The following is a 26,695-nucleotide window of genomic DNA, read 5'->3' as shown; positions in this document are numbered from 1 at the left end:
AGCGAGAAAGGGCCCTGCTCCACGCGGAACTGGGCGCTGACCAGGGCTGCCCAACGCCGGCCAATTCTCACGAGCGTTCTGCCCAAATCGATCCCGATTTGGGCAGAACGCTCGTGAGAATTGGCCGGAAAAAGCCCGGCGAACACACTTCGGGCACCACAGGGCCGCAGGGACCCCCCCCGGGGCCCTGTCCGCATTCGCGTGTCGTCGCGTTCCGGCACCGCCAGGAGGAGCTGCGGGAGGCGTGCACCGGGGAGGCCGACGCCTCCCGCTCCTCAGCCTCCGGGGGTCCCCTCCCTGGCGCTGGCAGCTGGGGCCGGGCAGCCCCGAAAGCCGGGCCCGGAACAGGGCCTGCTTGCTCAGCCTTCCGTTGCCAGGGGCCTGAGCCTGGGGGCCTCCCCTTGGGGAACCCTGAGTCCCGCGCAACGAGTCCCCCGACCGTCCCGGCGACAACGGCACCATTCGCGGCTTCGTCCCAGCCGTGGAGTGAGAGATCAATCCGTTTCCCCACAGAGGCCAGCCCCCTCCACGGGCGCCCCGGCCGCCCGCCACGGCGGAGGCGGACGCCCGGCCACGGCGCCTCCATCCACTCTGCTCGGGGAAACCTCCCCGGCGCCGGGGCCTCCGGCCGCGCCCCATCGTCGCGGCTCGTTTTCCGGGTGGCCGCGACATGCCCCGAGCGAGAAAGGGCCCTGCTCCACGCGGAACTGGGCGCTGACCAGGGCTGCCCAACGCCGGCCAATTCTCACGAGCGTTCTGCCCAAATCGATCCCGATTTGGGCAGAACGCTCGTGAGAATAGGCCGGAAAAAGCCCGGCGAACACACTTCGGGCACCACAGGGCCGCAGGGCCCCCCCCCCGGGGCCCTGTCCGGGATCGCGTGTCGTCGCGTTCCGGCACCGCCAGGAGGAGCTGCGGGAGTCGTGTACCGGGGAGGCCGACGCCTCCCGCTCCTCAGCCTCCGGGGGTCCCCTCCCTGGCGCCGGCAGCTGGGGCCGGGCAGCCCCGAAAGCCGGGCCCGGAACAGGGCCTGCTTGCTCAGCCTTCCGTTGCCAGGGGCCTGAGCCTGGGGGCCTCCCCTTGGGGAACCCTGAGTCCCGCGCCACGAGTCCCCCGACCGTCCCGGCGACAACGGCACCATTCGCGGCTTCGTCCCAGCCGTGGAGTGAGAGATCAATCCGTTTCCCCACAGAGGCCAGCCCCCTCCACGGGCGCCCCGGCCGCCCGCCACGGCGGAGGCGGACGCCCGGCCACGGCGCCTCCATCCACTCTGCTCGGGGAAACCTCCCCGGCGCCGGGGCCGCCGGCCGCGCCCCATTGTCGCGGCTCGTTTTCCGGGTGGCCGCGACATGCCCCGAGCGAGAAAGGGCCCTGCTCCACGCGGAACTGGGCGCTGACCAGGGCTGCCCAACGCCGGCCAATTCTCACGAGCGTTCTGCCCAAATCGATTTGGCAGAACGCTCGTGAGAATTGGCCGGAAAAAGCCCGGCGAACACACTTCGGGCACCACAGGGCCGCAGGGCCGCCCCCCCGGGGCCCTGTCCGGGATCGCGTGTCGTCGCGTTCCGGCACCGCCAGGAGGAGCTGCGGGAGGCGTGCACCGGGGAGGCCGACGCCTCCCGCTCCTCAGCCTCCGGGGGTCCCCTCCCTGGCGCCGGCAGCTGGGGCCGGGCAGCCCCGAAAGCCGGGCCCGGGCCCGGGCCTGTTTGCTCGGCCTTCAGTTGCCAGGGGCCTGAGCCTGGGGGCCTCCCCATGGGGAACACTGAGTCCCGCGCCACGAGTCCCCCGACCGTCCCGGCGACAACGGCACCATTCGCGGCTTCGTCCCAGCCGTGGAGTGAGAGATCAATCCGTTTCCCCACAGAGGCCAGCCCCCTCCACGGGCGCCCCGGCCGCCCGCCACGGCGGAGGCGGACGCCCGGCCACGGCGCCTCCATCCACTCTGCTCGGGGAAACCTCCCCGGCGCCGGGGCCGCCGGCCGCGCCCCATCGTCGCGGCTCGTTTTCCGGGTGGCCGCGACATGCCCCGAGCGAGAAAGGGCCCTGCTCCACGCGGAACTGGGCGCTGACCAGGGCTGGCAACGCCGGCCAATTCTCACGAGCGTTCTGCCCAAATCGATCCCGATTTGGGCAGAACGCTCGTGAGAATTGGCCGGAAAAAGCCCGGCGAACACACTTCGGGCACCACAGGGCCGCAGGGACGCCCCCCCGGGGCCCTGTCCGCATTCGCGTGTCGTCGCGTTCCGGCACCGCCAGGAGGAGCTGCGGGAGGCGTGCACCGGGGAGGCCGACGCCTCCCGCTCCTCAGCCTCCGGGGGTCCCCTCCCTGGCGCCGGCAGCTGGGGCCGGGCAGCCCCGAAAGCCGGGCCCGGGCCCGGTCCTGTTTGCTCGGCCTTCCGTTGCCAGGGGCCTGAGCCTGGGGGCCTCCCCATGGGGAACACTGAGTCCCGCGCCACGAGTCCCCCGACCGTCCCGGCAACAACGGCACCATTCGCGGCTTCGTCCCAGCCGTGGAGTGAGAGATCAATCCGTTTCCCCACAGAGGCAAGCCCCCTCCACGGGCGCCCCGGCCGCCCGTCACGGCGGAGGCGGACGCCCGGCCACGGCGCCTCCATCCACTCTGCTCGGGGAAACCTCCCCGGCGCCGGGGCCGCCGGCCGCGCCCCATCGTCGCGGATCGTTTTCCGGGTGGCCGCGACATGCCCCGAGCGAGAAAGGGCCCTGCTCCACGCGGAACTGGGCGCTGACCAGGGCTGCCCAACGCCGGCCAATGCTCACGAGCGTTCTTCCCAAATCGATCCCGAGTTGCGCAGAACGCTCGTGAGAATTGGCCGGAAAAAGCCCGGCGAACACACTTCGGGCACCACAGGGCCGCAGGGCCCCCCCCCCGGGGCCCTGTCCGGGATCGCGTGTCGTCGCGTTCCGGCACCGCCAGGAGGAGCTGCGGGAGGCGTGTACCGGGGAGGCCGACGCCTCCCGCTCCTCAGCCTCCGGGGGTCCCCTCCCAGGCGCCGGCAGCTGGGGCCGGGCAGCCCCGAAAGCCGGGCCTGGAACAGGGCCTGCTTGCTCAGCCTTCCGTTGCCAGGGGCCTGAGCCTGGGGGCCTCCCCTTGGGGAACCCTGAGTCCCGCGCCACGAGTCCCCCGACCGTCCCGGCGACAACGGCACCATTCGCGGCTTCGTCCCAGCCGTGGAGTGAGAGATCAATCCGTTTCCCCACAGAGGCCAGCCCCCTCCACGGGCGCCCCGGCCGCCCGCCACGGCGGAGGCGGACGCCCGGCCACGGCGCCTCCATCCACTCTGCTCGAGGAAACCTCCCCGGCGCCGGGGCCGCCGGCCGCGCCCCATCGTCGCGGCTCGTTTTCCGGGTGGCCGCGACATGCCCCGAGCGAGAAAGGGCCCTGCTCCACGCGGAACTGGGCGCTGACCAGGGCTGCCCAACGCCGGCCAATTCTCACGAGCGTTCTGCCCAAATCGATCCCGATTTGGGCAGAACGCTCGTGAGAATTGGCCGGAAAAAGCCCGGCGAAAACACTTCGGGCACCACAGGGCCGCAGGGCCGCCCCCCCGGGGCCCTGTCCGGGATCGCGTGTCGTCGCGTTCCGGCACCGCCAGGAGGAGCTGCGGGAGGCGTGCACCGGGGAGGCCGAAGCCTCCCGCTCCTCAGCCTCCGGGGGTCCCCTCCCTGGCGCCGGCAGCTGGGGCCGGGCAGCCACGAAAGCCGGGCCCGGAACCGGGCCTGCTTGCTCAGCCTTCCGTTGCCAGGGGCCTGAGCCTGGGGGCCTCCCCATGGGGAACCCTGAGTCCCGCGCCACGAGTCCCCCGACCGTCCCGGAGACAACGGCACCATTCGCGGCTTCGTCCCAGCCGTGGTGTGAGAGAACAATCCGTTTCCCCACAGAGGCCAGCCCCGTCCACGGGCGCCCCGGCCGCCCGCCACGGCGGAGGCGGACGCCCGGCCACGGCGCCTCCATCCACTCTGCTCGGGGAAACCTCCCCGGCGCCGGGGCCGCCGGCCGCGCCCCATCGTCGCGGCTCGTTTTCCGGGTGGCCGCGACACGCCCCGAGCGAGAAAGGGACCTGCTCCACGCGGAACTGGGCGCTGACCAGGGCTGCCCAACGCCGGCCAATTCTCACGAGCGTTCTGCCCAAATCGATCCCGATTTGGGCAGAACGCTCGTGAGAATTGGCCGGAAAAAGCCCGGCGAACACACTTCGGGCACCACAGGGCCGCAGGGCCGCCCCCCCGGGGCCCTGTCCGGGATCGCGTGTCGTCGCGTTCCGGCACCGCCAGGAGGAGCTGCGGGAGGCGTGCACCGGGGAGGCCGACGCCTCCCGCTCCTCAGCCTCCGGGGGTCCCCTCCCTGGCGCCGGCAGCTGGGGCCGGGCAGCCCCGAAAGCCGGGCCCGGGCCCGGTCCTGTTTGCTCGGCCTTCCGTTGCCAGGGGCCTGAGCCTGGGGGCCTCCCCATGGGGAACACTGAGTCCCGCGCCACGAGTCCCCCGACCGTCCCGGCGAAAACGGCACCATTCGCGGCTTCGTCCCAGCCGTGGAGTGAGAGATCAATCCGTTTCCCCACAGAGGCAAGCCCCCTCCACGGGCGCCCCGGCCGCCCGTCACGGCGGAGGCGGACGCCCGGCCACGGCGCCTCCATCCACTCTGCTCGGGGAAACCTCCCCGGCGCCGGGGCCGCCGGCCGCGCCCCATCGTCGCGGATCGTTTTCCGGGTGGCCGCGACATGCCCCGAGCGAGAAAGGGCCCTGCTCCACGCGGAACTGGGCGCTGACCAGGGCTGCCCAACGCCGGCCAATGCTCACGAGCGTTCTTCCCAAATCGATCCCGAGTTGCGCAGAACGCTCGTGAGAATTGGCCGGAAAAAGCCCGGCGAACACACTTCGGGCACCACAGGGCCGCAGGGCCCCCCCCCCCGGGGCCCTGTCCGGGATCGCGTGTCGTCGCGTTCCGGCACCGCCAGGAGGAGCTGCGGGAGGCGTGTACCGGGGAGGCCGACGCCTCCCGCTCCTCAGCCTCCGGGGGTCCCCTCCCTGGCGCCGGCAGCTGGGGCCGGGCAGCCCCGAAAGCCGGGCCCGGAACAGGGCCTGCTTGCTCAGCCTTCCGTTGCCAGGGGCCTGAGCCTGGGGGCCTCCCCTTGGGGAACCCTGAGTCCCGCGCCACGAGTCCCCCGACCGTCCCGGCGACAACGGCACCATTCGCGGCTTCGTCCCAGCCGTGGAGTGAGAGATCAATCCGTTTCCCCACAGAGGCCAGCCCCCTCCACGGGCGCCCCGGCCGCCCGCCACGGCGGAGGCGGACGCCCGGCCACGGCGCCTCCATCCACTCTGCTCGGGGAAACCTCCCCGGCGCCGGGGCCGCCGGCCGAGCCCCATCGTCGCGGCTCGTTTTCCGGGTGGCCGCGACATGCCCCGAGCGAGAAAGGGCCCTGCTCCACGCGGAACTGGGCGCTGACCAGGGCTGCCCAACGCCGGCCAATTCTCACGAGCGTTCAGCCCAAATCGATCCCGATTTGGGCAGAACGCTCGTGAGAATTGGCCGGAAAAAGCCCGGCGAAAACACTTCGGGCACCACAGGGCCGCAGGGCCGCCCCCCCGGGGCCCTGTCCGGGATCGCGTGTCGTCGCGTTCCGGCACCGCCAGGAGGAGCTGCGGGAGGCGTGCACCGGGGAGGCCGAAGCCTCCCGCTCCTCAGCCTCCGGGGGTCCCCTCCCTGGCGCCGGCAGCTGGGGCCGGGCAGCCACGAAAGCCGGGCCCGGAACCGGGCCTGCTTGCTCAGCCTTCCGTTGCCAGGGGCCTGAGCCTGGGGGCCTCCCCATGGGGAACACTGAGTCCCGCGCCACGAGTCCCCCGACCGTCCCGGAGACAACGGCACCATTCGCGGCTTCGTCCCAGCCGTGGTGTGAGAGAACAATCCGTTTCCCCACAGAGGCCAGCCCCGTCCACGGGCGCCCCGGCCGCCCGCCACGGCGGAGGCGGACGCCCGGCCACGGCGCCTCCATCCACTCTGCTCGGGGAAACCTCCCCGGCGCCGGGGCCGCCGGCCACGCCCCATCGTCGCGGCTCGTTTTCCGGGTGGCCGCGACACGCCCCGAGCGAGAAAGGGCCCTGCTCCACGCGGAACTGGGCGCTGACCAGGGCTGCCCAACGCCGGCCAATTCTCACGAGCGTTCTGCCCAAATCGATCCCGATTTGGGCAGAACGCTCGTGAGAATTGGCCGGAAAAAGCCCGGCGAACACACTTCGGGCACCACAGGGCCGCAGGGCCGCCCCCCCGGGGCCCTGTCCGGGATCGCGTGTCGTCGCGTTCCGGCACCGCCAGGAGGAGCTGCGGGAGGCGTGCACCGGGGAGGCCGACGCCTCCCGCTCCTCAGCCTCCGGGGGTCCCCTCCCTGGCGCCGGCAGCTGGGGCCGGGCAGCCCCGAAAGCCGGGCCCGGGCCCGGGCCTGTTTGCTCGGCCTTCCGTTGCCAGGGGCCTGAGCCTGGGGGCCTCCCCATGGGGAACACTGAGTCCCGCGCCACGAGTCCCCCGACCGTCCCGGCGACAACGGCACCATTCGCGGCTTCGTCCCAGCCGTGGAGTGAGAGATCAAACCGTTTCCCCACAGAGGACAGCCCCCTCCACGGGCGCCCCGGCCGCCCGCCACGGCGGAGGCGGACGCCCGGCCACGGCGCCTCCATCCACTCTGCTCGGGGAAACCTCCCCGGCGCCGGGGCCGCCGGCCGCGCCCCATCGTCGCGGCTCGTTTTCCGGGTGGCCGCGACATGCCCCGAGCGAGAAAGGGCCCTGCTCCACGCGGAACTGGGCGCTGACCAGGGCTGCCCAACGCCGGCCAATTCTCACGAGCGTTCTGCCCAAATCGATCCCGATTTGGGCAGAACGCTCGTGAGAATTGGCCGGAAAAAGCCGGGCGAACACACTTCGGGCACCACAGGGCCGCAGGGACCCCCCCCGGGGCCCTGTCCGCATTCGCGTGTCGTCGCGTTCCGGCACCGCCAGGAGGAGCTGCGGGAGGCGTGCACCGGGGAGGCCGACGCCTCCCGCTCCTCAGCCTCTGGGGGTCCCCTCCCTGGCGCTGGCAGCTGGGGCCGGGCAGCCCCGAAAGCCGGGCCCGGAACAGGGCCTGCTTGCTCAGCCTTCCGTTGCCAGGGGCCTGAGCCTGGGGGCCTCCCCTTGGGGAACCCTGAGTCCCGCGCAACGAGTCCCCCGACCGTCCCGGCGACAACGGCACCATTCGCGGCTTCGTCCCAGCCGTGGAGTGAGAGATCAATCCGTTTCCCCACAGAGGCCAGCCCCCTCCACGGGCGCCCCGGCCGCCCGCCACGGCGGAGGCGGACGCCCGGCCACGGCGCCTCCATCCACTCTGCTCGGGGAAACCTCCCCGGCGCCGGGGCCGCCGGCCGCGCCCCATTGTCGCGGCTCGTTTTCCGGGTGGCCGCGACATGCCCCGAGCGAGAAAGGGCCCTGCTCCACGCGGAACTGGGCGCTGACCAGGGCTGCCCAACGCCGGCCAATTCTCACGAGCGTTCTGCCCAAATCGATTTGGCAGAACGCTCGTGAGAATTGGCCGGAAAAAGCCCGGCGAACACACTTCGGGCACCACAGGGCCGCAGGGCCGCCCCCCCCGGGGCCCTGTCCGGGATCGCGTGTCGTCGCGTTCCGGCACCGCCAGGAAGAGCTGCGGGAGGCGTGCACCGGGGAGGCCGACGCCTCCCGCTCCTCAGCCTCCGGGGGTCCCCTCCCTGGCGCCGGCAGCTGGGGCCGGGCAGCCCCGAAAGCCGGGCCCGGGCCCGGGCCTGTTTGCTCGGCCTTCAGTTGCCAGGGGCCTGAGCCTGGGGGCCTCCCCATGGGGAACACTGAGTCCCGCGCCACGAGTCCCCCGACCGTCCCGGCGACAACGGCACCATTCGCGGCTTCGTCCCAGCCGTGGAGTGAGAGATCAATCCGTTTCCCCACAGAGGCCAGCCCCCTCCACGGGCGCCCCGGCCGCCCGCCACGGCGGAGGCGGACGCCCGGCCACGGCGCCTCCATCCACTCTGCTCGGGGAAACCTCCCCGGCGCCGGGGCCGCCGGCCGCGCCCCATCGTCGCGGCTCGTTTTCCGGGTGGCCGCGACATGCCCCGAGCGAGAAAGGGCCCTGCTCCACGCGGAACTGGGCGCTGACCAGGGCTGGCAACGCCGGCCAATTCTCACGAGCGTTCTGCCCAAATCGATCCCGATTTGGGCAGAACGCTCGTGAGAATTGGCCGGAAAAAGCCCGGCGAACACACTTCGGGCACCACAGGGCCGCAGGGACGCCCCCCCCGGGGCCCTGTCCGCATTCGCGTGTCGTCGCGTTCCGGCACCGCCAGGAGGAGCTGCGGGAGGCGTGCACCGGGGAGGCCGACGCCTCCCGCTCCTCAGCCTCCGGGGGTCCCCTCCCTGGCGCCGGCAGCTGGGGCCGGGCAGCCCCGAAAGCCGGGCCCGGGCCCGGTCCTGTTTGCTCGGCCTTCCGTTGCCAGGGGCCTGAGCCTGGGGGCCTCCCCATGGGGAACACTGAGTCCCGCGCCACGAGTCCCCCGACCGTCCCGGCAACAACGGCACCATTCGCGGCTTCGTCCCAGCCGTGGAGTGAGAGATCAATCCGTTTCCCCACAGAGGCAAGCCCCCTCCACGGGCGCCCCGGCCGCCCGTCACGGCGGAGGCGGACGCCCGGCCACGGCGCCTCCATCCACTCTGCTCGGGGAAACCTCCCCGGCGCCGGGGCCGCCGGCCGCGCCCCATCGTCGCGGCTCGTTTTCCGGGTGGCCGCGACATGCCCCGAGCGAGAAAGGGCCCTGCTCCACGCGGAACTGGGCGCTGACCAGGGCTGCCCAACGCCGGCCAATGCTCACGAGCGTTCTTCCCAAATCGATCCCGAGTTGCGCAGAACGCTCGTGAGAATTGGCCGGAAAAAGCCCGGCGAACACACTTCGGGCACCACAGGGCCGCAGGGCCCCCCCCCCGGGGCCCTGTCCGGGATCGCGTGTCGTCGCGTTCCGGCAACGCCAGGAGGAGCTGCGGGAGGCGTGTACCGGGGAGGCCGACGCCTCCCGCTCCTCAGCCTCCGGGGGTCCCCTCCCAGGCGCCGGCAGCTGGGGCCGGGCAGCCCCGAAAGCCGGGCCTGGAACAGGGCCTGCTTGCTCAGCCTTCCGTTGCCAGGGGCCTGAGCCTGGGGGCCTCCCCTTGGGGAACCCTGAGTCCCGCGCCACGAGTCCCCCGACCGTCCCGGCGACAACGGCACCATTCGCGGCTTCGTCCCAGCCGTGGAGTGAGAGATCAATCCGTTTCCCCACAGAGGCCAGCCCCCTCCACGGGCGCCCCGGCCGCCCGCCACGGCGGAGGCGGACGCCCGGCCACGGCGCCTCCATCCACTCTGCTCGAGGAAACCTCCCCGGCGCCGGGGCCGCCGGCCGCGCCCCATCGTCGCGGCTCGTTTTCCGGGTGGCCGCGACATGCCCCGAGCGAGAAAGGGCCCTGCTCCACGCGGAACTGGGCGCTGACCAGGGCTGCCCAACGCCGGCCAATTCTCACGAGCGTTCTGCCCAAATCGATCCCGATTTGGGCAGAACGCTCGTGAGAATTGGCCGGAAAAAGCCCGGCGAAAACACTTCGGGCACCACAGGGCCGCAGGGCCGCCCCCCCGGGGCCCTGTCCGGGATCGCGTGTCGTCGCGTTCCGGCACCGCCAGGAGGAGCTGCGGGAGGCGTGCACCGGGGAGGCCGAAGCCTCCCGCTCCTCAGCCTCCGGGGGTCCCCTCCCTGGCGCCGGCAGCTGGGGCCGGGCAGCCACGAAAGCCGGGCCCGGAACCGGGCCTGCTTGCTCAGCCTTCCGTTGCCAGGGGCCTGAGCCTGGGGGCCTCCCCATGGGGAACCCTGAGTCCCGCGCCACGAGTCCCCCGACCGTCCCGGAGACAACGGCACCATTCGCGGCTTCGTCCCAGCCGTGGTGTGAGAGAACAATCCGTTTCCCCACAGAGGCCAGCCCCGTCCACGGGCGCCCCGGCCGCCCGCCACGGCGGAGGCGGACGCCCGGCCACGGCGCCTCCATCCACTCTGCTCGGGGAAACCTCCCCGGCGCCGGGGCCGCCGGCCGCGCCCCATCGTCGCGGCTCGTTTTCCGGGTGGCCGCGACACGCCCCGAGCGAGAAAGGGACCTGCTCCACGCGGAACTGGGCGCTGACCAGGGCTGCCCAACGCCGGCCAATTCTCACGAGCGTTCTGCCCAAATCGATCCCGATTTGGGCAGAACGCTCGTGAGAATTGGCCGGAAAAAGCCCGGCGAACACACTTCGGGCACCACAGGGCCGCAGGGCCGCCCCCCCGGGGCCCTGTCCGGGATCGCGTGTCGTCGCGTTCCGGCACCGCCAGGAGGAGCTGCGGGAGGCGTGCACCGGGGAGGCCGACGCCTCCCGCTCCTCAGCCTCCGGGGGTCCCCTCCCTGGCGCCGGCAGCTGGGGCCGGGCAGCCCCGAAAGCCGGGCCCGGGCCCGGTCCTGTTTGCTCGGCCTTCCGTTGCCAGGGGCCTGAGCCTGGGGGCCTCCCCATGGGGAACACTGAGTCCCGCGCCACGAGTCCCCCGACCGTCCCGGCGAAAACGGCACCATTCGCGGCTTCGTCCCAGCCGTGGAGTGAGAGATCAATCCGTTTCCCCACAGAGGCAAGCCCCCTCCACGGGCGCCCCGGCCGCCCGTCACGGCGGAGGCGGACGCCCGGCCACGGCGCCTCCATCCACTCTGCTCGGGGAAACCTCCCCGGCGCCGGGGCCGCCGGCCGCGCCCCATCGTCGCGGATCGTTTTCCGGGTGGCCGCGACATGCCCCGAGCGAGAAAGGGCCCTGCTCCACGCGGAACTGGGCGCTGACCAGGGCTGCCCAACGCCGGCCAATGCTCACGAGCGTTCTTCCCAAATCGATCCCGAGTTGCGCAGAACGCTCGTGAGAATTGGCCGGAAAAAGCCCGGCGAACACACTTCGGGCACCACAGGGCCGCAGGGCCCCCCCCCCCGGGGCCCTGTCCGGGATCGCGTGTCGTCGCGTTCCGGCACCGCCAGGAGGAGCTGCGGGAGGCGTGTACCGGGGAGGCCGACGCCTCCCGCTCCTCAGCCTCCGGGGGTCCCCTCCCTGGCGCCGGCAGCTGGGGCCGGGCAGCCCCGAAAGCCGGGCCCGGAACAGGGCCTGCTTGCTCAGCCTTCCGTTGCCAGGGGCCTGAGCCTGGGGGCCTCCCCTTGGGGAACCCTGAGTCCCGCGCCACGAGTCCCCCGACCGTCCCGGCGACAACGGCACCATTCGCGGCTTCGTCCCAGCCGTGGAGTGAGAGATCAATCCGTTTCCCCACAGAGGCCAGCCCCCTCCACGGGCGCCCCGGCCGCCCGCCACGGCGGAGGCGGACGCCCGGCCACGGCGCCTCCATCCACTCTGCTCGGGGAAACCTCCCCGGCGCCGGGGCCGCCGGCCGCGCCCCATCGTCGCGGCTCGTTTTCCGGGTGGCCGCGACATGCCCCGAGCGAGAAAGGGCCCTGCTCCACGCGGAACTGGGCGCTGACCAGGGCTGCCCAACGCCGGCCAATTCTCACGAGCGTTCAGCCCAAATCGATCCCGATTTGGGCAGAACGCTCGTGAGAATTGGCCGGAAAAAGCCCGGCGAAAACACTTCGGGCACCACAGGGCCGCAGGGCCGCCCCCCCGGGGCCCTGTCCGGGATCGCGTGTCGTCGCGTTCCGGCACCGCCAGGAGGAGCTGCGGGAGGCGTGCACCGGGGAGGCCGAAGCCTCCCGCTCCTCAGCCTCCGGGGGTCCCCTCCCTGGCGCCGGCAGCTGGGGCCGGGCAGCCACGAAAGCCGGGCCCGGAACCGGGCCTGCTTGCTCAGCCTTCCGTTGCCAGGGGCCTGAGCCTGGGGGCCTCCCCATGGGGAACCCTGAGTCCCGCGCCACGAGTCCCCCGACCGTCCCGGAGACAACGGCACCATTCGCGGCTTCGTCCCAGCCGTGGTGTGAGAGAACAATCCGTTTCCCCACAGAGGCCAGCCCCGTCCACGGGCGCCCCGGCCGCCCGCCACGGCGGAGGCGGACGCCCGGCCACGGCGCCTCCATCCACTCTGCTCGGGGAAACCTCCCCGGCGCCGGGGCCGCCGGCCGCGCCCCATCGTCGCGGCTCGTTTTCCGGGTGGCCGCGACACGCCCCGAGCGAGAAAGGGCCCTGCTCCACGCGGAACTGGGCGCTGACCAGGGCTGCCCAACGCCGGCCAATTCTCACGAGCGTTCTGCCCAAATCGATCCCGATTTGGGCAGAACGCTCGTGAGAATTGGCCGGAAAAAGCCCGGCGAACACACTTCGGGCACCACAGGGCCGCAGGGCCGCCCCCCCGGGGCCCTGTCCGGGATCGCGTGTCGTCGCGTTCCGGCACCGCCAGGAGGAGCTGCGGGAGGCGTGCACCGGGGAGGCCGACGCCTCCCGCTCCTCAGCCTCCGGGGGTCCCCTCCCTGGCGCCGGCAGCTGGGGCCGGGCAGCCCCGAAAGCCGGGCCCGGGCCCGGGCCTGTTTGCTCGGCCTTCCGGTGCCAGGGGCCTGAGCCTGGGGGCCTCCCCATGGGGAACACTGAGTCCCGCGCCACGAGTCCCCCGACCGTCCCGGCGACAACGGCACCATTCGCGGCTTCGTCCCAGCCGTGGAGTGAGAGATCAAACCGTTTCCCCACAGAGGCCAGCCCCCTCCACGGGCGCCCCGGCGGCCCGCCACGGCGGAGGCGGACGCCCGGCCACGGCGCCTCCATCCACTCTGCTCGGGGAAACCTCCCCGGCGCCGGGGCCGCCGGCCGCGCCCCATCGTCGCGGCTCGTTTTCCGGGTGGCCGCGACATGCCCCGAGCGAGAAAGGGCCCTGCTCCACGCGGAACTGGGCGCTGACCAGGGCTGCCCAACGCCAGCCAATTCTCACGAGCGTTCTGCCCAAATCGATCCCGATTTGGGCAGAACGCTCGTGAGAATTGGCCGGAAAAAGCCCGGCGAACACACTTCGGGCACCACAGGGCCGCAGGGACCCCCCCCGGGGCCCTGTCCGCATTCGCGTGTCGTCGCGTTCCGGCACCGCCAGGAGGAGCTGCGGGAGGCGTGCACCGGGGAGGCCGACGCCTCCCGCTCCTCAGCCTCTGGGGGTCCCCTCCCTGGCGCTGGCAGCTGGGGCCGGGCAGCCCCGAAAGCCGGGCCCGGAACAGGGCCTGCTTGCTCAGCCTTCCGTTGCCAGGGGCCTGAGCCTGGGGGCCTCCCCTTGGGGAACCCTGAGTCCCGCGCAACGAGTCCCCCGACCGTCCCGGCGACAACGGCACCATTCGCGGCTTCGTCCCAGCCGTGGAGTGAGAGATCAATCCGTTTCCCCACAGAGGCCAGCCCCCTCCACGGGCGCCCCAGCCGCCCGCCACGGCGGAGGCGGACGCCCGGCCACGGCGCCTCCATCCAGTCTGCTCGGGGAAACCTCCCTGGCGCCGGGGCCGCCGGCAGCGCCCCATCGTCGCGGCTCGTTTTCCGGGTGGCCGCGACATGCTCCGAGCGAGAAAGGGCCCTGCTCCACGCGGAACTGGGCGCTGACTAGGGCTGCCCAACGCCGGCCAATTCTCACGAGCGTTCTGCCCAAATCGATCCCGATTCGGGCAGAACGCTCGTGAGAATTGGCCGGAAAAAGCCCGGCGAACACACTTCGGGCACAACAGGGCCGCAGGGTCGCCCCCCCGGGGCCCTGTCCGGGATCGCGTGTCGTCGCGTTCCGGCACCGCCAGGAGGAGCTGCGGGAGGCGTGAACCGGGGAGGCCGACGCCTCCCGCTCCTCAGCCTCGGGGGGTCCCCTCCCTGGCGCCGGCAGCTGGGGCCGGGCAGCCCTGAAAGCCGGGCCCGGGCCCGGGCCTGTTTGCTCAGCCTTCCGTTGCCAGGGGCCTGAGCCTGGGGGCCTCCCCATGGGGAACCCTGAGTCCCGTGCCACGAGTCCCCCGAAAGTCCCGGCGACAACGGCACCATTCGCGGCTTCGTCCCAGCCGTGGAGTGAGAGATCAATCCGTTTCCCCACAGAGGCCACCCCCCTCCACGGGCGCCCCGGCCGCCCGCCACGGCGGAGGCGGACGCCCGGCCACGGCGCCTCCATCCACTCTGCTCGGGGAAAACTCCCCGGCGCCGGGGCCGCCGGCCGCGCCCCATCGTCGCGGCTCGTTTTCCGGGTGGCCACGACATGCCCCGAGCGAGAAAGGGCCCTGCTCCACGCGGAACTGGGCGCTGACCAGGGCTGCCCAACGCCGGCCAATTCTCACGAGCGTTCTGCCCAAATCGATCCCGACTTGGGCAGAACGCTCGTGAGAATTGGCCGGAAAAAGCCCGGCGAACACACTTCGGGCACCACAGGGCCACAGGGCCGCCCCGCCGGGGCCCTATCCGGGATCGCGTGTCGTCGCGTTCCGGCACCGCCAGGAGGAGCAGCGGGAGGCGTGCACCGGGGAGGCCGACGCCTCCCGCTCCTCAGCCTCCGGGGGTCCCCTCCCTGGCGCCGGCATCTGGGGCCGGGCATCCCCGAAAGCCGGGCCCGGGCCCGGGCCTATTTGCTCAGCCTTCCGTTGCCAGGGGCCTGAGTCTGGGGGCCTCCCCATGGGAAGCCCTGAGTCCCGCGCCACGAGTCCCCCGACTGTCCCGGCGACAACGGCACCATTCGCGGCTTCGTCCCAGCCGTGGAGTGAGAGATCAATCCGTTTCCCCACAGAGGCCACCCCCCTCCACGGGCGCCCCGGCCGCCCGCCACGGCGGAGGCGGACGCCCGGCCACGGCGCCTCCATCCACTCTGCTCGGGGGAAAACTCCCCGGCGCCGGGGCCGCCGGCCGCGCCCCATCGTCGCGGCTCGTTTTCCGGGTGGCCACGACATGCCCCGAGCGAGAAAGGGCCCTGCTCCACGCGGAACTGGGCGCTGACCAGGGCTGCCCAACGCCGGCCAATTCTCACGAGCGTTCTGCCCAAATCGATCAGAACGCTCGTGAGAATTGGCCGGAAAAAGCCCAGCGAACACACTTCGGGCACCACAGGGCCGCAGGGCCGCCCCCCCGGGGCCCTGTCCGGGATCGCGTGTCGTCTCGTTCCGGCACCGCCAGGAGGAGCTGCGGGAGGCATGCACCAGGGAGGCCGACGCCTACCGGTCCTCAGCCTCCGGGGGTCCCCTCCCTGGCGCTGGCAGCTGGGGCCGGGCAGCCCCGAAAGCCGGGCCCGGGCCCATGCCTGCTTGCTCAGTCTTCCGTTGCCAGGGGCCTGAGCCTGGGGGCCTCCCCATGGGGAACCCTGAGTCCCTCGCCACGAGTCCCCAGACCGTCCCGGCGACAACGGCACCATTCGCGGCTTCGTCCCAGCCGTGGAGTGAGAGATCAATCCGTTTCCCCACAGAGGCCAGCCCCCTCCACGGGCGCCCCGGGCGCCCGCCACGGCGGAGGCGGACGCCGGACTCGGCGCCTCCATCCACGCTGCTCGGGGAAACCTCCCCCGCGCTGGGGCCGCCGGCCGCGCCCCATCGTCGCGGCTCGTTTTCCGGGTGGCCGCGACATGCCCCGAGCGAGAAAGGGCCCTGCTCCACGCGGAACTGGGCGCTGGCCAGGGCTGCCCAACTCCGGCCAATTCTCACGAGCGTTCTGCCCAAATCGATCCCGATTTGGGCAGAACGCTCGTGAGAATTGGCCGGAAAAAGCCCGGCGAACACACTTCGGCAACCACAGGGCCGCAGGGCCGCCCCCCCGGGGCCCTGTCCGGGATCGCGTGTCGTCGCGTTCCGGCACCGCCAGGAGGAGCTGCGGGAGGCGTGCACCAGGGAGGCCGACGCCTCCCGCTCCTCAGCCTCCGGGGGTCCCCTCCCTGGCGCCGGCAGCTGGGGCCGGGTCAGCCCCGAATGCCGGGCCCCGGCCCGGGCCTTCTTGCTCAGCATTCCGTTGCCAGCGGCCTGAGCCTGGGGGCCTCCCCATGGGGAACCCTGAGTCCCGCGCCACGAGTCCCCCGACCGTCCCGGTGACAATGGCCCCTTTCGTGGCTGCGACACAGCTGTGGAGCGACAGATCTTTTTGTTCCCCCAGAGAGGCCAAGCCCTTCCCGGGCGCCCCGGCCTCCCTCCAAGGCGGAGCCGGATGCCCGACCACAGCCCCTCCATCAACTCTGCTCGGAGCAAGCTCTCCGGCTCTGAGGCCACCGGCCGGGCCCCGTCGTCTCGGCGCGTTTTTGGGTGGCTGGGACATACCCCGAGCGAGAAAGGGTCCTGGGCCACGCGGAACAAGGCGGTCCCCTTGGTTGTCCAACGCCAGCTAATTTTCATGAGCGCTCTGCCCAAATCGATCCCGATTAGATATGGACCCTCAACTCTATTGTGATATAATCATCGAGAAATCAGGAAAAAATATTCAATGTAACAAAAGACCTTCTCCTCAATCAATGGTGCTGGGGAAACTGGACAGCGATATGTAGAAGAATGAAACTCGACCATTCTCTTACACCATACACAATGATAAACTCGAACTCGATAAAGGAGCTCAACGTGAGACAGGATTCTCTCAGAATCCTAGAGGAGTACATAGGCAGTAACCTCTTCGATATCAGCCACAGCAACTTCTTTCAAGATATGTCTCCAAAGGCCAAGGAAAGAAAAGCGAAAATGAACTTTTGGCACTTCATCAAGATCAAAAGCTTCTGCACAGCAAAGGGAACAGTCCACCAATCAAAAGGCAACCCTCGGAATGGGAGAAGATATTTGTAAATGACAGTTCAGACAAAAGGTTGATATCCAGGATCTAGAAAGAACTTCTCAAACTCAACACACACAAAACAGATAATCATATCCAAAAATGGGCAGAAGATATGAACAGACACTCCTCCAACGAAGACATACAAATGGCTATCAGACACATGACAAAATGTTCATCATCACTAGCCATCAGGGAGATTCAAATGAAAACGACATTGAGATACCACCTGACACCAGTTAGAAAGGCCACAATTAGCAAGACAGGAAACAACGTGTGTTGGAGAGGATGTGGAGAAAGGGGAACCCTCTTACACTGTTGGTGGGAATGCAAGTTGGTGCAGCCACTTTGGAGAACAGTGTGGAGATTCCTCCAGAAATTAAGAATAGAGCTCCCCTATGACCCTGCAATTGCACTGCTGGGTATTTACCCCAAAGATCCAGATGGAGTGAAAAGAAGGCCATCTGTACCCCAATGTTTATAGCAGCAAAGGCCTCGGTCGCCAAACTGTGGAAAGAACCAAGATGCCCTTCAATGGACAAATGGATAAGGAAGATGTGGTCCATATACAAGATGGAGTATTATGCCTCCATCAGAAAGGATGAATACCAACTTTTGTAGCAATATGGACGGGACTGGAAGAGATTATGCTGAGTGAAATAAGTCAAGCAGAGAGAGTCAATCATCATATGGTTTCACTTATTTGTGGAGCATAACAAAGAACAAGGAGGACATGGGGAGATGGAGAGGAGAAGGAAGTTGTGGGAAATGGGAAGGGGAGGTGAACCATGAGAGACTACGGACTCTGAAAAAGAACCTGAGGGTCTTGAATGGGTGGGGAGTGGGAGGTTGGGAGAACAAGGTGGTGGGTATTAGGGAGGGCACGTGTTGCATGGAGCACTGGGTGTGGTGCAAAAATAAGGAATACTGTTATGCTGAAAAGAAATAATATAGATAGATAGATAGATAGATATTGAAAGTGAAAAAAAAAAAGGAATGTGCTGAACCTACAGAGCAGAAGAAATCAGAATGCCTCCCTGACGCCACCACCAATACCGGCGCCCCTGAGGAGCAGGAATGAGGAGTCTCACGGTCCTGCAGACTCACGTCCTCAACTCAGGCATCGGGATTGGTCATCACTGTGCCGGCAGATCCGGGCCGCCATGCCCCTGTGACCTAAACCTAACCCTCGGTTGGGCGTTCAGGCTTCAGTCCCCAGAGGACTGGCTCCCTAGCCCTCCAGACTGGGGACCCCATATTCCCAACGTAGGACTCTGACTGCCACCCATGATGAAACTTGACCACATGGACCTTTGCAGAACGCTCCTTGCCGGAGAAACCTCCATGACCCCTAAAGCCAACCACATCTTCTGAGCACCCCCACACCACAATTCCTTAGCCTTACAGGCCGCCAGAACAATGCCCTCAGCCCAGCCCTCCAGAGAGCCTGAGTCCATGCTGGCACATCAGGCCTGCCATTCTCCCAGGACCAAACCCTAAGCCTAGGTTGGGTGTTCAGGTTCTAGAACCCTGACACCCAATTCCACCCATGGGTGGGAGCATCAAACTGATGGCATGACTCAGCTTCTCAACCAGCAGGAGATTCCATTTGGTGCTCTCCAACACCCTCAGAGCCCTAGGAACCGGCCAAGCTGCCCTGAGGCCATTCCCGCCATCTTTGCACCTCCAGGCCAAAAACCCAGGGCCTGAGAAGCCTCCGGAGCCCTGCCCTCAACTCAGCCCCTGAGTGAGCCAATATCTGTGCTGGCAGATCCCACATGCCTTCTCCCTAAGACATAACCTTAACGCTAAGCCTAACCCTAATACTAACTCTAGCCCAGGTTGTGTGTTCAGGCATCCCTCCTCCATAGCCTGGTCCCCCAAACGGCCAGATGGGGACCCCTGAGCTGCACCCCATAATTGCGCCTGATCCCAGGAGGAAACCCTGCCCTTTAGAAATGTGTTGAACCCGCAGAGCGGGAGAAACCTGCATGCCTCCCAGAGGCCACTGCCACTTCGGGCACACCCAAGGACCAGGAACCAGGACTCTCACAGTGCTACAGACTCGCGCCCTCAACTCAGGCATTGGGAAGCTTCACCACAGCGCCATCAGATCGGGGCTGCCATGCCCTTACAACCCTACCCTAACCCTAGGTTGGGTGTCAGGCTTCTGTCCCCTGAGGACTGGACCCCTAGCCCTCCAGACTGGGGACCCTGGATTCCCAATGCAGGACTCTGGCTGCCACCCACGATGAAACTGGACCATATGATCCTGTGCAGTATGCTCCTGGCCACAGAATCCTCCATGCCCCCGAAGGCCACCCACGCCTTCCAAGAAATGCCACACCACAAACCCAGAGCCTGACAGGCCACCAGAGCAATGCCCTCAACTCAGCCCTCCAGAGAACCTGAGCCGCACTGGCAGGCCTGCCATTCTCCCAGGACGAAACCCTAACACTAGGTTGGGTGTTCAGGCATTGGACCCAGAGGCCTGACACCCAATTCCTCCCATGGGTTGAGCATCAGACTGTCGGCAGGACTCAGTTCTCAGCCAGGAGGAGACCTTTTCATTTGGTGTTCTCTCACACCCTCAGAGCAGTAGCAACCAGCCATTCTCCCTTGAGGCCATTCCCACCAGCTTTGCTCCTCCAGGCCAAGAACCCAGGGCCTGAGGAGCCTCCTGAGTCCTGCCCTCAACTCAGCCCTTGGGTGAGACCGTATCTGTGCTAGCAGATCCGACATGCCCTGTCCCTAAGCCTAACAATAACCATAATACTAAACCTAGCCCAGGTTGTGTGTTCAGGCGTCCATACTCTGACTCCTGGTCCCCAAGGCCCCAGAATGGGGACCTGTGAGCGATACCCCATCATTGAATCTGACACCAGGAGGAAACCATGCTGTTTAGAATTGTGCTGAACCCACAGAGCGGGATAAATTTGAATGTCTCCCTGAGGCCACCCCACTTCCAGTGCCCCCAAGGACCAAGAACCAGGAGTCTCATGGTCCTGCAGACACACGCTCTGAACTCAAGCATTGGGATGGGTCACCACAGCGCCAGCAGATTGGGCCTGCAATGCCCCTACAACCTAACCCTCACAGCAGGACTCACCCTCTCAGCCAGAAGGTGACCTTTCATTTCGTGCTATCTAATGCCCTGAGAATTGTAGAAACTGGCATGCTCCCCTGAGGCGATTTCCAACATCGTTGCCCGTACAGCCCAAAACCCCAGTGCCCGAGGAGCCTCCTGAGTCCCGCCCTCAACTCAGCCCTTGGGTGAGCTGATATCTGTGCTTGCATATCCGACATGCCTTGTCCCTAAGACATAACCTTAACCCTAATCCTAATACTAACCCTAGCCCAGGTTCGTGCTCAGGCATCATCCTCCCACAACTGGTCCTCAAAACCCCAGATAGGGGACCCCTGAGTTGCACCCCATAATTGCACATGATCCCAGCATGAACCGTGCCGTTTAGAAATGGGCTGAAGCCACAGAGCAGGAGAAGCCTGCAAGCCTCCCTGAGGCCAAAGCACTTCTGGACCCTCCCAAGGACCGGGAACCAGAGTCTCAATGTCCTGCAGACATAGCCTCAACTCAGGCATCAGGATGGGTCACCACAGCACCGGCAGATCGGGGTCACCATGCCCCAAAGACTTAACCATAATGCTAGGATGGGTGTTTATGCTTCGATCCACAGAGGCCTGGCTCCCTAGCCGTCCAGACTGGGGACCCTGTATTTGCAATGCTGGACTCTGGCTGCCACCCACAAGGAAAATGGCCCACATGGCCCTGTGCAGTACGCTCCTGGCCGGAGAAACCTCCATGCCCCCTAAAGACACCCACACCTTCCGAGGACCCACACACCACCGCCCAGTGCCTGATGGGCCACCAGAGCAATACCCTCAACTCAGGACTCCGGAGAGCCTGAGTCCGCACTGGCACCTCAGGCCTGCCATGCTCCCAGGACCAAACCCTAATACCCTAGCTCAGGTGGTCAGGCTCTGGACCCCAGAGGCCTGATACCCAATTCCATCCCAGTGGATAGGATCATCAGACTCATGGCAGGACTCAGCCTCTCAGCCAGGAGAATAAATGAAATAAACCATTTCATTTAGTGCTATCTAACACTCTCAGAGACCTAGAAACCAGTATGCTCCCCTGAGGCCATTCCCACCATCTTTACCTTCTAGGAAAAATACCCAGGGCCTAAGGAGCCTCCTGAGTCCCGCCTTCAACTCAGCCCTTGGGTGAGCCCATATAAGTGTTACCAGATCCAACATGCCTTGTCCCTAAGACATAACCCTAACCCTAATCTTTTTATTTTTTTTAAGATTTTATTCATTTCTATGACAAAGACAGATCAGAAGAAGGCACAGAGAGGACGAAGCACGCTCCCCGCAGAGCAGAGAGCCTGATGTGGGGCTCGATCCCAGGACCCTGAGATCATGACCTGAGCGGAAGGCAGAGGCTTTAACCAACTGAGCCACCCAGGCGCCCCACCCTAACACTAATCTTAACACTAACCCTAACCACAAAACATAACCCTAACCTCTAAACCTAACATAACAACCTCGGAGCAGTAGAAACCATCATGCTCCCCAGAGGCGATTCCCACCTTCTTTGCCCCTCCAGTCCAAAAATCCAGGGCCTGAGGAGACTCCTGAGTCCCGCCCTCAACACAGCCCTTGGGTGAGTCCATATCTGTGCTGGCAGATCTGACATGCCTTGTCCCTAAGACATACGCCTAACCCTAAGCCTAACCCTAAACCTTACCTCTAACCCTATCCCCTAACTCCTAACCCTAACCCTAACCCTAACCCTAACCCTAACCCTAACCCCTAACAACTAACCCTAACACTCTCCGAACCTCTATCCCTAACCCTAACCCTCCAGACTGGGGATTCCAACGTCACAACACAGGACTCTGCCTGCCCTCCAGAAAGAAAGGTGCATGAGCACCTAAACACACCCGCCATTGGAAATGCCCCAGACATAATGCCAGATTCTGCCACAACGCCAGATGCATGTCATCCACTCAGCCCTGAGGGAGCCCGCCTCAACACAGCATATCAGCAGCATATCAGAACTGCCATGCCCCTAGGCCTTAACCCTAACCCTAGGTTTGGTGTACAGTCTTCCGTACCCAGAGGCCTAGTCCCCAAACCCGCCAGATTGTGGATGCATGAGACTCACTCTGGCAGTCTGGAGGCTGCCTATGCTGTTACAGTGCCATTTGGAGCTACTTAGACCTCAGAGCAAAAGATAACTTCATGGCCCCCAAGGCAAGCCCCAGCATCTGAGCCCCTCCTGAACACAAACCCAGATTCACACTAGCCACCTATCACCGACCCTCAACTCAGGCCACCGGGGAGTCCGCCTCAGCACTGGCAGATTGGGCCTGTCGCGCCCCAAGACCTCAACCTTAGTTTGAGTTTCCAGGCTTCCATCCCAAGATGCCTAGCCTCCAGGCCCCCTGGATTAAGGACCCCTGAGTGACATTGCAGGACTCCAACAGCCACGCAGGATGAAACCTTGCAGTTTGGAGCTGCTGAATACTCAGAGGGTGAGAAACCTTCAAGCCCCCGTAAAGCTATCCACACAATTTGCGGCACCCCAGGCCAGAAAGCTGTTTTCTATGAAGCTACCGGACATATGCCCTCAACTCAGGCCTGAGGGGAGCCCATCTCAGCGCCGGCAGATTGGGCCTGCCATGACCCTAGATCCTAACCCTAACCCTAGGTGGGGTATACAGCCTTCTGTGCCCAGAGGCCTGTACCCCAAGCCCATCAGACTGGGGATGACTGAGACTCCCGCCAGCACTCCTCCAGCCTCCTAGGGCAAAATGGTGCCATTTGGAACTGTGCAGGAACCTCAGAGCAGGAGAAAGCTGCATGCCCCCCAAGAACACCACTAGCTTCTTTGCCCCCACAAACACAAACACAGACCTCAAGTCCTGCCTGATTCCCACCCTCCATTCGGCCTATCCAGGAGACCACCTCAATTGCAGCAGATCGGGCCTGCCATGTCCCTAAGCCTTAACCCTAACCCTAGTTTGGATTTTCAGGCTTCCATCCCAAGAGGCCCGGCCCCCACGCCCCCCAGATTAAGGACTTCTGAGCAACACCACAGGACACAGCCTGTCACACAAGTGGAAACCTTGTGGTTTGGAGCTGCAATGAACCCTCAGATGGGGAGAAACTTTCATGCCACCCTAAAGCCACCCCAATAATCAACAGCCACTCTGGCCATAGAACTGGATTCCATCCCGCCACCAAATGCATACCCTCAACTCAGCCCATACGGGATCCCGCCTCAGCACTGGCAGATCGGGTCTGCCATTGACCCTAGGCCCTAACCCTAACACAAGTTTGGGTGTTCAGTCTTCCATTCTGAGGGTCCAGGCAACAAAATCCCCTGGATTAAGGAATCTTGACATACACCTCAGGACTCCGCTTGCCACACAGTAGGAACCTGTGCCTTGGAGTTGTGCTGAACCCTCAGAGGGGGAGAAACTTGCCCCTCTAAAGGCACTCCCATCATCTGCACCCGTCCCCCCGGCCATAAACCAGATTCTGCTGAGCTGCCGGACGCATGCCATAAATTCAGACCCTAGGGCGCCCCACCTCAACATAAGCAGATCGGGCCACCATGCCCCTAGGCCCTTACCAGAACCCCTCTTTAGGTTTTCAGGCTTCCATCCCAGGGGGCCTGCCTCCCATGTCCCCCCAGATTAAGGTCTACTGAGCGCCACCACGGGACTCCACCTGGCACTCATGAGGAAAACTTGTGGTTTAGAGCTGCACTGAACACTCAGACGGGGAGAAACCTGCAAACCCCCGTAATGCCACCCCACCATGAGTCACCCCCATGGCCATAAAACCAGATTCTCCTGCGATGCCAGATCTATGCCCTCAACTCGACCCTTAGGGGAGCCCGCATCAGCACCGGCACATTGGACCTGCCATGCCCTTCGGCCCTAACCATAAACCTAGGTGGGGTGTACAGGCTTTCATGAACAGAGGCCTGTCCCCCAAGCCCGCCAGATTGGGCACCTCCGAGATTCATGCCAGTAGAGATTAAGGATTCCTCAGTGACACCCCAGGACTGCGTCTGCCACACAGGAGGAAACCATGCCATTTGGAGCTCTGCAGAACCCTCAGGGTAGGAGAAACCTGCATGCAACCCTGAGGTCACGCCCAGCTTCTGTGGCATCCCTGGACACAAACTCTGAGTCTGACATGCCACCTGATACCCACCCTGAAGTCAGCCCACCAGGGAGCCCACCTCAGCAGTAGCAGATTGAGCATGCCACGCCCCTACGCCCTTACCGTAGCTCTAGTTTCTGATTTCGGGCTTCCATCCCAAGAGGCCTGGCCCCCAAACTCCCCAGATTCAGGACCCCCCTGTAACAAGGCAGAAACCTGAATGCCATGCAGGGGGAAGCCATGACATTTGGAGCTCCAAAGTTTCCTCAGAGAGGGAGAAACCAGCATGCCCCTCTAAAGCCACCCCACGATCAGCCGTCCCTCTGGCCAGAAACCCTGACTCTTCTGCATTGCAGGATGCATTTCCTCAACTCAAATCTGAGGGTATCTCACCTCTGTGTCGGCTGATCAGGCCTGTCCTGCCCAGCCCATTACCCTTAACCCTATGTTGCATTTTCAGGCTTCCTTCCCCAGGGGCCTATCCACCAAGCCCTCTAGATTGGTAAACTTGGAGCCACACTGTAGGAGTCCCCCTGCCACCCAGCAGGAAACTTGTCCCTTTGGAGCTGTGTGGAACCCTCAGAGCCAGAGAAACCTGCATGACCCCATTAGGACTCCCCCACATTCTGCAGCCCCCTGGCCACAAACCCAGAGCCTGATTCACCACCTGACCCCCATTCTCAACTCAGCTCCTTGGGGAACTCACCTCAACACCAGCAGTTCGGGCCTGCCACGCCACTAGCTCAGCTCTGCTCATGGACACCACCAGCTCTAGGCAGACCTAGAACTCCCCTGTCTGCGGCAAAGCTCTGGGATCCCCCCTCCTTCTTCCCAATTTACACTGGCCCAGGCATTCATGAGAAAGGGGAAGGCTACCTCTTGAATGCTTAATACCTCCTTTCCTCTTCAGTCCTATTTCTCTCCACTTACCTTTGCACCTGGGCAAACTGAAAGTAACATATCAATGGAACATGTACATGCTCTGAGATCTAAATCTTTCATGGCAACTTTCTGAGGGCTCCTTATGCAATAGGAAACTAGTGTATCCTGCCAGAGAGTGTTTCATAATGAACAGCTACAGAACAGGAGAGCAAAAGTCATTCCAGTTTTACCTCAGTCTTCATGAAGTAGAACATGGTCTTCTTTTCTTCATTGACTTCAATTCCAATTCGTTTCCATGCAATGTTCATTCCTCTCCTTCAGGGGTAGGATTTTGTGATTCCTCACCTGCATAGAACACCCAGAGCTCATCACAACAAGTACTCTCCCTAATAGCTGTCACCCACTTAACCCTTTGTCCCACACCCCTGCCCCCTAGCAACCCTCGATTTTGCTCTAGGTTAGAGTCTGTTTCCTCATTGGCCTTTCTCTCCTCACTATGTTCATCTGTTTTCTTTCTGAAATTCCATAGAGGTCAAGATATAGGCTATTGGTCTTTTCTTACTGATTTTACTTAGCTAAATCCACTGTAGATCCATCCACATCCTTGCAGATGGTAAGATTTCATCCTTTTTGAACCTGGATCCTATTCCATTAAGAAGATGTGGGAGAATGAATACACACACACACACACACACACACACACACATATGATATATACGAATGATATATATATATATATATATATATATCACTCATCAGTGAATGGACATTTGGTCTCCCTCCATTGTTTTACAATGGTTGAAAATGCTGCTGTAAATATCACGGTGCTTATACCCCACTGAATGTGCATTTTTGTGCCCTTTAGGGAAATAACTAGGAGGGCAATTGCTGGATCCTACTGTTGTTCAGTTCTTAGCTTTTGGAGGACAGACTGTATTCTTTCCAAGAGTGGCTGCAACAACACGCATGCCCACCAACAATGTAGGAGGGTTCCGGTTTTGGGTGTTTTTTTTTTTTTTTAGATTTTATTTATTTATTTGACAGAGGTCACAAGTAGGCAGAGAGGCAGGCAGAGAGAGAGGACGAAGCAGACTCCCCGCTGAGCAGAGAGCCCAATGCGGGGCTCCATCTCAGGACCCTGAGACCATGACCTGAGCCGAAGGCAGTGGCTTAACCCACTGAGCCACACAGGTGCCCCCGAGGGTTCCACTTTAAACAGAACATTCCCTGCCAGCAATTTCCTAAGGAGGAAATATAAAACCTGTGGGAAAACCTGACTCACTGAGCATCAGGAAAGCAGCCACAGAAATTCAGCCCAGGGTTCCTGACACCAAGTCCCTTGAAGCCAACAGAGTGCCTTTATCCAGGGAAATTCCCAAAGACTCTCCTTCTGACTTCACTACCCATGAAACTGCAGAGAAAATACAGCATGTCCAACCACATATAGCCGTTTGAGTGAACCTAGGAAGACAAGCATCCCTTTTAAATTGTCCAAGACTCCTTGGAATCATTTTGAATTTTCCCTCTGCCCTCATTGGAACTCTTTGGATTCAAAGACGAAACCATTAGGATACATCACCTTGGACAAAGAAGAAGCCATCATCCAAGTCTCTATCTGACCACAAACAGCCACCTCACTCTAGATGCCAGCCGTTCCACCAGAGTCTAGGCCCAGTGGAGTAAACACTGTTCGGTGAAGGAATACTTTCTATGTTCAAAAGGCACACCAAGTCAATCTCACCTTCCCTTTCGAATCCAAGGGATTTCCTAGGAAAGAGATGTTCCAAATACCTTTGTAAGCCAGAAATAAACAGAGAAAATGACATCCCTGCCAGGTGCTCCCTGC

Source organism: Meles meles, chromosome 21 (assembly GCF_922984935.1).
Source record: "Meles meles chromosome 21, mMelMel3.1 paternal haplotype, whole genome shotgun sequence".
Lineage (NCBI taxonomy): Eukaryota > Metazoa > Chordata > Mammalia > Carnivora > Mustelidae > Meles > Meles meles.
Note: the sequence above shows the minus strand (reverse complement) of the source record.